The sequence below is a fragment of the Diadema antillarum genome, unplaced genomic scaffold (genome assembly GCF_040938485.1).
Source record: "Diadema antillarum isolate AM-2024a unplaced genomic scaffold, OU_Dant_1.0 seq00001480_RagTag, whole genome shotgun sequence".
Lineage (NCBI taxonomy): Eukaryota > Metazoa > Echinodermata > Echinoidea > Diadematoida > Diadematidae > Diadema > Diadema antillarum.
The window spans coordinates 91,927-101,128 of record NW_027272219.1 but is presented as its reverse complement, the minus strand read 5'-3'; positions in this window follow the sequence as shown (position 1 = coordinate 101,128).

The following is a 9,202-nucleotide window of genomic DNA, read 5'->3' as shown; positions in this document are numbered from 1 at the left end:
TATTATGACATTTAGATTTTGTTATCTTGAATCTGAGGTGGCATGAGTTGTATTTTATCATGAGTTTAAATATTTTTACATCAAATTGGAACAGAACAGATGGCTTGGCATTATGATGCTTTTATGAACATTCTAAGGATACTTTTAAACGTATACTTATTATTAATTGTGTGTAGAGATTTTTAAAAGGAGAGACTGAAGAGGAGGAAGCCCCAATTCTGATTTCCATGTATTTGAGGAAAAAAATGGAGCAAAACAGTATTTGATACTTACATTTGTATGTGCTTTAAAGTGAAAACAAAGTTCTGGTAAGGGCTTGAGAACCCGTCTGGCACCATTTCATATTTGCTTTCAATATATTGAAAGAGTCTACAAAGAAACTTACCTGGCTGACGCGGTTTGCTGGAATGATGAGTCGTTTTAGAGTATTTTGAGAAAAATAATAAAAGTCGGTAGACCGACTTCTATTCCAGAAGGCTCCAGACTAACTCGGTCTCAGGGAAAACTCGACCCTATTTCAGACAATTTACACACAGTTCGTGATCGCCATGTTCACCAGTACCCTATAATACTACGGGTACCAAACGAGGCCTTACTGAGCAGACAGGAAAGTGCGTGCTAGTCATGTACAAAACAAATGGACAGTGTGCGGTCCTCAAGCCTACTAGTATAGGCACATCACCTCAGTTGCTGAGACGCGCGGTCTTTAAAGTTTTTGTTGTTGTTTATCAAGCGTCTTTGATTGTTTTTAGAGGTGCTTGAGAGGCGCACACTAATTTTGTATGCGCGCCAAAGAGGTTTTTGGTGCGCGCGTTGTAACAACTCTGACCATTACTGCGAGTAGCCAGAATGCTACAATGTAGTTTATACAGGCCGCTCCCATATGCATAGTACACCACACTGTACAATCCAGAGGGACATCCAATACAACTCATCCCGCCGTCAAGCAAAGCGAGGCCGAGTTATCCCCGAGTCCGAGTCTAGCCTGACCCCGTTCAGGTAAGTTCTGAGACTGAACGTTTTTGGTTAATATTTCCCATTTTCGTCGTTATCCATCCAATATCTTGTTATTACAGCGTAATTCCGCACATTTCCTAGGCATGCGTTCACATTTTGGAGCAAAATTTGACAACTTTTGCAGGCGTACCAGAACTTTGTTTGGGGTTTAAGTGTATTCCAATGAAGATGTACATGACAGTATGACATACACAACATTTCATAATTGACAGTAGGTAGGAACTGCAGTATTTTGAAGGGAACTCTCATTTTGATATCTTAGAAATTCATTTGAAATTCCTTGAAAATGCAGCAATTTTCAAACTGCTCTACACAAATGTCTTCAGCATTGTAGGGTCACAACATTTGAGATGACAACTCTTGCTGTTTTAACCAGTTGAGGATGAGCTGATTTTGCTCTGACACACATTTCATATAGACACCTGCCCAAGTATACTCAGGACTTGTCTTCAATGGGTTAATGCATCATAACACTCATTCAGCAGTCAAACCTTAAAGCTTGGTAGAGATAGAAAAGTTTGAACATTTTTACCTCTGATCACCAAATGTTAAGACAGTAAGGACAAGATAAACCTAAAAAACAACACACAACTGGAAACATTGTGTGATTGATCTGTTAAATTACCCACAATACAGAAAATTAAAATACAATGTATTCACACACTTTTCACTCTCATTCCTGTTCATGCATCATAATGCACCCTGCAACATTGAAAATGTGCAGTTATTCAGGATAGCTTTTCTTGGAACACATTGTTTAATTTTATGGACTACCTCAATTGACATGCCATGAATGTTTGCATTAAATGCAAGTTGTAGTCTTCTGATTTTAAAATCACCCTGCTGTTTGCTAATTCAACGTAAGTCAATTTCCTCTTTACATTAATTGTGAGGGTTGTTGGTTTTGTATTTATCACAAAGAGAGCATTGAATTTTACATGTATTTTGTTCTTGTGTGTTCTATTGGTAAGCTTATGCACAAATTCAGCAACAACAATGTTGACTGTCTGCATAACATAGTCTGATACATTGTATTTTCTGGTTTGTTTGTGTTTAAAGAAGACTTCTTTTTTTTCGAGTTTCATAAGAATGTAAGCAATTATGCTTGCCACGTCAAACCTGCTAACTCAATTTCTGTATCATATGTACACACATGGTCTTGATATGATTCTTTTGGCATTCCACTTTGCTTTGTGTTAATTCAGGTCTTCTTTTTTTAATCTGATGTGTCAGAGTTTGAATGTTAGTTTGGCAAGTTTGAACTTTATGCCTCCTGTAAAAATACCCCCCCCCCCAAAAAAAAGGGGAAAAAACTTATGCAGTTAGACAAAACAGAATACACTAATCTCTTTTATTTGAGTTTGAGTATTGATCGCTGATTCATGATGACTCTTTCATATTTTAATTCTTGACTTTATCTTAGGTCATAACAGTCAACCACAGTGCTCAAACTTTTGACCCACACATGATTTTTATATTTGTGTGATAAATGCTTATTAAAAGCAAATTTTGGCTGGGTGACATCTACAGACCTGTGTACCTATAAATGCACAGGCTATTCAATTTAGACCTAAATACTGACCCCCCAAAAGCCAAAAAAAAACAACAACAAACAAACAAACAAGTAAATGAACAAAACAATGTTTATGTGTAAGTACTGTGTTCAGTTAGAATGCCAAACTATTTCAAGTAGTATTAAATACAATTATATATTAATTTTACATGGCAATGTGCCTTTGTCATGTTATCTCAAAATTGATTGTACTGTGTATGTTCCATTGTTGATTGTGACTTCACACAACATTTGCTTGGATGTAGAGATTTGTAATGTCAGTGTCTGTGATGTCAGTGTGTACCTGGTGTCAGCTATTGTCTGTGATGCCACTGTGTCTGTATGATACCTGTGATTTTATGATGTCAGTGTTTGTCCATGTCAGTGTGCGATGTCATTGTGTGTCATTGATGTCAAGGTGTGTCCGTGATGACTGTGTGTCTGTGTGTGTGTGTGTGTGTGTGATATCAGAATACGTTGATCCATTATGTTAGTGTTTGTCCTTCATATCAGTCTGTGTCTGTGATGTCAGTGTGTCTACACTGTCAGTGTGTTTCCTTGATGTCAATGTGTGTCTGTGATGACAGTGTGTGTCCATGATGACAGTGTGTGTCCATGAAGTCGTGATCAGTGTGTGTCTTAAAGTGTGTCCGTGATAAAAGTGTGGGTCCATGATATCAGTGTGTGTCAAAGAGTGTCCATGATGTCAGTGCGTGTCCATGGATATCAGTGTGTGTCAAAGTGTGTCCGTGATGTCAGTGTGTGTGTCAAAGTGTGTCTATGATGACAGTGTGTGTCCATTATTATCATGATCAGTGTGTGTCCATTATTATCATGATCAGTGTGTGTTGAGGTGTGTCCGTGGTTTTCATGGTGTCTGTGGTGATGGATTTTCCAGTGCAATTTCGGTGTTTGTCAGTGATGTAATATACACGGACATGTAGGCTGTATATCGTGCTTGCTCCCAATTTCGATCCTTGTGGTAAAGTATGCAACTTGCCACGTACAGCCAGGTAAACAGCTCACGATAGCATGATACAAGACTCGACACTAACATTTATTTTGAGTGGTCCGTTTGGACCACCAAAATCATCAAATTAATTTTTTGGTGGCCGGACACTGAAATTTAGAGGCCCCCAAAATAAAGAAAAACAGAGAAATTATATATTCTGGATGAAAAAGCACATTATTATGCCTCATACACACTCACAAAACATTGGTCGCCTAATCGGGCTACCAACATTTTTCATTCATTAAAAAGTGGGGACCCGACATCTATTTCTGGTGGCAGATGTACAGCATAATATGTAGAAATGTACATTTTTCTCCTCTTTTTTCGCACGCTATACATTTACTATATATATATATATATATATATATATATATATATATATATATATATATATATACATGTATATAAATGCGTGTGTGTGTGTGTGTTGTGTATGTTCACACGTTATATTTATGTATGTATGCATTTTTTTAACAATTTCACTTTTTTTCTTGCTATGGACTATCCCACAGGCATATTTCCTACATAGCAATGACTACCATAATTGAAAGATTATGAGTTACGGGTTAATATCACGAAAGGCGAGAAAGTCATTTGTTAGTGGTGGAACTTTTCGGATTCTGATGATTTTATTAAAGAAATAGAAACATCATTACCAATTCAAAATAAGATATGCTGTTACCATAAACGTCCGGAATTTGTAATTTGTAGACCGTATTCACATTACCAGAAGTCATCAGAGAGTGGCCTTTTACAGGAAGGGAGTGTAATGTCGGAGGATTTATATGAACATATATTATGCCTGCCTATGCGCGTGCGTCAGAACAACTTCGTACGAGGGAGGAGAAGGGAATCTTCAGTGCAGCTTGAAACACAATGAGTATTTCAAACATCGCAGTGTTACGAAACTAGTAATGGATGGATGCAAGATTGGTGATACCATTGTATTGGATTCAATCAATGGGGTCTCAGCACCTGCTTTCACGTTGCTTCCTGGATTTACTGCTCCTGGTTTAGTTTTTTTTTTCTTATTTCCTCTTTTGTTTCACCCTGTTTTGGGGAAGAGAAATAGGGAATGACACATGATAATTGATGATAGCTATATTATGATATGGTATGTTGTATGTATGTATGTATGTATGTATGTATATATATATATATATATATATATATATATATATATATATATATATGTATAACGAAGAATAAACCGGTAATGCAATATTTCGCCAATATAGAGTTTATTGAGCAACTCAAATTTTCGGTGGCTTCCATCCACCTTCTTCAGGAGTCTCGACGCGTCTTCGTTACATTGGAGCCAATACGTGAATTCACAACATATATATATATATATATATATATATATATATATATATATACATATATATAATGATTATTCACATGATTTTGACATGAAGTCACATGACAAGACATAATCGATAATGTCAAACCAGAGTTCATTTAGATTTCTTATCCATAAATTATATGGAATCTTTCCATTTGTGGAAATAAATCACAGCTGATTAACAATTGCTTTTATGTTATCATGATAAATCATATATATATATATATATATATATATATATATCCCATTGACTTGTTCAATAAACATTCTATAAGCTGCTAAACTACACAGAATTTTTGTGTATGTGTGTGTGTTTTTTATCTTTTTTTTTAATCTAGCACTAGGCCAAATTCGAAAATCGACTTCAGAAATGTAGCGTCGCAAATGTGAATCTCCTCGAAAACCAGAAATACGTGATTATTGTATTTTTCATATTCATGAAACGCCGAACACAATGTTTCACAGCGTATATTATAGCAGTCATAATGTAGACACAACATACATCCCTCCCGTTGATGTCCAATAACATTGTGCGCTACCATTATATCTATGCAGATACCAGTAGAGCAGGAATTTTTCAATCCCATTCGTCATATTGTCAAAGAAACTCTATAAAATTTGAGACCTTACATTGAGATACTGGATGTTACGAGGGCTGTAATACCCTTCTCTTATAACGAAGTCGGCTATAACGGATGTCATAACAAACAAACACATACACGTAGCTAATTGATTCCAGATTCTAGATTCTAGATTCCTAGAAATACCCCCTATTCGCAGGGAGATGGGGTAAGGATTTTGACCCCTATCACAGGCTTTTGGAAGGAGAGCCATCACAAATTACCCCCCCCCCCCCCATTTCAGGGTTTTGGAAGGGAGACCAGCAGAATTGCCCCCCCCCCCCCCCCATCAAATGCTTTGGGAAGGGAACTAACAAAATTACTCCCCTAAATGAAGAAGAATGCCGAGGTAAAGAGTGTCAACAATTTCAACACTGGCGTGGATAGCGACGTTCTCATGCTGAATGTACCAGAGAAGATGTACTTCCTGCAGCACAATTAGGCCTTCACTCAGGGTTCAGGCTGGGATTTCTACAGATAGACATGTCTGAAAGATGTTGGGAAAGACTTGTAAACTACCCCTAAATTTGAAATATTCGGTGGAAATGATAAAAGACCCCCTATTTTCAAGGAATTTCGGGGATTTTCCCCCGAGCTGAGCCCCGAAAATATACCCCTATCCCGAAAAATCGGGAACGCGCATGCGGTATGGATATGGGGGGGGGGGGTTTAAGGCCATTGGATGTAAGACAGATTTTCACGTCTTGCAAACATGCTTCAAGTTTTGCAATGACGGATGACAATGAAGACACAGTAGGTTTAAACGACAGATAAAGTTGTATATTAACATCTGCATAACAATGGTAACCGATATGTTGGTATGGCTTATTATTTCCTTGTCTAATTATTCTCAGCTGAATCCGACGAAATACTCACTCCTGATATTTTGAGATAAAACGTGAAGAAAGGTCTTTTCCTCAAACTGGCCACTGCTTTCAGTCTCTCCCCGCCTCAATGAAAAAGGAATAAATATATATACAGAAGCTATACCTCCTCCGGGTATCTTCTCTATGTATCTACTTTTGTCAAAAGAACTCTCTTTCATTGCCAAAGACAGATAGCTCATTACACTGTGATTTTTCTTTGCAAATTTCCTAGTGGGTATTGGAAGAATTTTCGACTGCAAACTCGTTGGGTGTATTGATTGCAGTATATAATGAATCTTTCTTTGCCAGTCTCATAAAGTAATATCTTCTTCTAGTAATTGATGCGATATCGCATGAATTTTTTTCGTATGTATAGTGTAAAGGGACTGATGTAGGACTCGTGAACACAATATATCGTGTACAGGTTCGTGTACAGATGAAATCTCTGCTAAACCTGGAAACCTGGACCTGGGCCCCATTTTATAGAAAGTTTACACAGTATACTATGATAGCAATTCTTCTTGCTGGAATGTCAGTTGCCATTATAACAACAAGAATCCAGCTTCCTGATTGGCTGTTGCTATGGGAAGTTGCCATTCCAGCAAGAGTTTATATCCTAACATCTTTTATGAAATGGGGCCCTGGACTCGTCATCGGAGGAAACATGACGTCACATCATCTTCAGTAGATTACAGTTCCTTACTCCGAAAGTTCGTTAATCTAAAAATTAAATAAGGTTCAGTACTCCAAAGGTTCATTAATCCGGAAACGAAATGTGGTCGGTATTTCCGAAGGTTAAATTCGTTTGCACACAATATTCTTTTTTCATGTATTTATTTTCGGATTAACGAACCTTGTTGCATTTTCGCACTATCGAACCTTCGGAATAACGAATCGTATTTCATTTTCGGAGTAACTAACCGCTTGCATTTTCGGTTAACGGCCCTATTGCGTTTTAGGATTAACGAACTTTTATTTGCATACGGAATTTGTGTATTTCGGAACAGCGAAATTGCATTTTAGCTCAGACTTTTGAGCGCAGCGGTGCTTGAGCGAAGGTCAAGCAACATTCTGCAGATGGTCAAGGAAAGTTTTTTTATGTGACTTGTAGACATTTTTCATGGTATTACGGTAGTGGCATAAGAAGTACAAAATTCATAACAGTGTACACCTCAACAGCATAGTTACATCAGCAACCCCAAAATATTAGGAACAACCATAAAACCTCCATAACAGCGTTTACTTCGTTCCGTATCGCTTAAAGGGATGGTACAGTTTCGGTTGAGATTGGGCCTCAGGTTTCCAGCTTTTTTTATGACAATTTTGTTTTAAAAGATAATGACAAACCTCTTATAAGATTAAAAAAAGATAAGAGAATATAATTCTACGAGGATTTCAAAGTGTATTTGATAAAAATTGATATTTAAATGACTGAGATATCCAAAACAAAGCAACCCTATCATGAAAGATGGCAACCCACCTTTTAATAGCATCGTTTTGTTTTACTTTGTTTTTGGATTTCACGGCCACTGCAAAACTGACTTTCATCATGTATACTTTGAATGTGTCTTAGAATAATGTACGTTCTTTAACATTTCATAACCTTTTCTCGCAAAAAGTTAAAATTTGCAAGCGAAGTGAGTCTGGAAGCAAAAAAAGGAAAAGTACTGTTTAGGCAGGACACATTGAATAATCATAACTGACCTCATGACTCTGCGCTTTCAATGTTGTTGTTTTTTTTTTCTTTTTTTTTCAATTATACTTATCGTATAATGACGCCATATAAGTGAACGTGATAATTTCTTTTCTCAAAAGGTGGAGGCTACTTTCTTCTTCGCATGTACCTAACTAAGGAATACTTTCGATAATAACTCCAAGCTTAAATCCATAACGCCAAAACACACAAAAACACATACACACACACGCGTGCGCACACACACAATCACACACGCAAACTAAGATAAACATAATATAAAATTTATGTATTTTAATGTATCAATGATTTATGTAATCGCAAATGTATGAATGTTTTAAAGATAAATAAACTTCAAATTCAAACTTCACTACGTTATTCTTTGTCATGTATGCCTCATATCCGGCCCCCCCCCCCAAAAAAAAAAATGAAAAAAATAAAGAGAATGCATTTAATATCAGTACACTTGTACTTCAAGTAATACGGAAATGATAACATGCACGTGTAAGAAATATGTATTTTGCAACAATGGTTTATTTACAATATTTACAAGGCAGTGGTCCTTTGACCCCTAAATGTCAGCTGAAAGTCTGATACAGAGTTTTATTTTCGTAGTTTCTTGAAAAGGCGCTTCCAGAAAGGTTGGCGTTTGAACCGTCTTTTCAGCTCGCTGATTTCCTTAAGAATTGTTGTGAGACTCGGACGGGATTCTGGGATTCTAGTTCTGCATCTCATGCCGAGGGAAGAGAGTCCCTTAACGGTTGGAGATCGTGAATCTGCAAGGCGAGTGAATAGAAAATATAATATATACTATGATTCATTCTGTAAGGGATCTAACGATGCATATAAGTGTTGTTTATTGAAATCGCACAAAATTAATGACAAAACTCTGGGCAAATCTTTTTGTCTTCATGTAGATTAGGAATAACGATGTTGCCTCAAACATAAAAACGATTTGATGACTTGGACGGATGCCTGTTAGACGATCAGAAATTAATGTTGTTATATACGATTAAGATTCAACATCCTCATTGAGCTGTGATTTGATTAAGGAAATTACCAGTGATTAACAGTTCATCAGAGTTAGTCGTGAAACC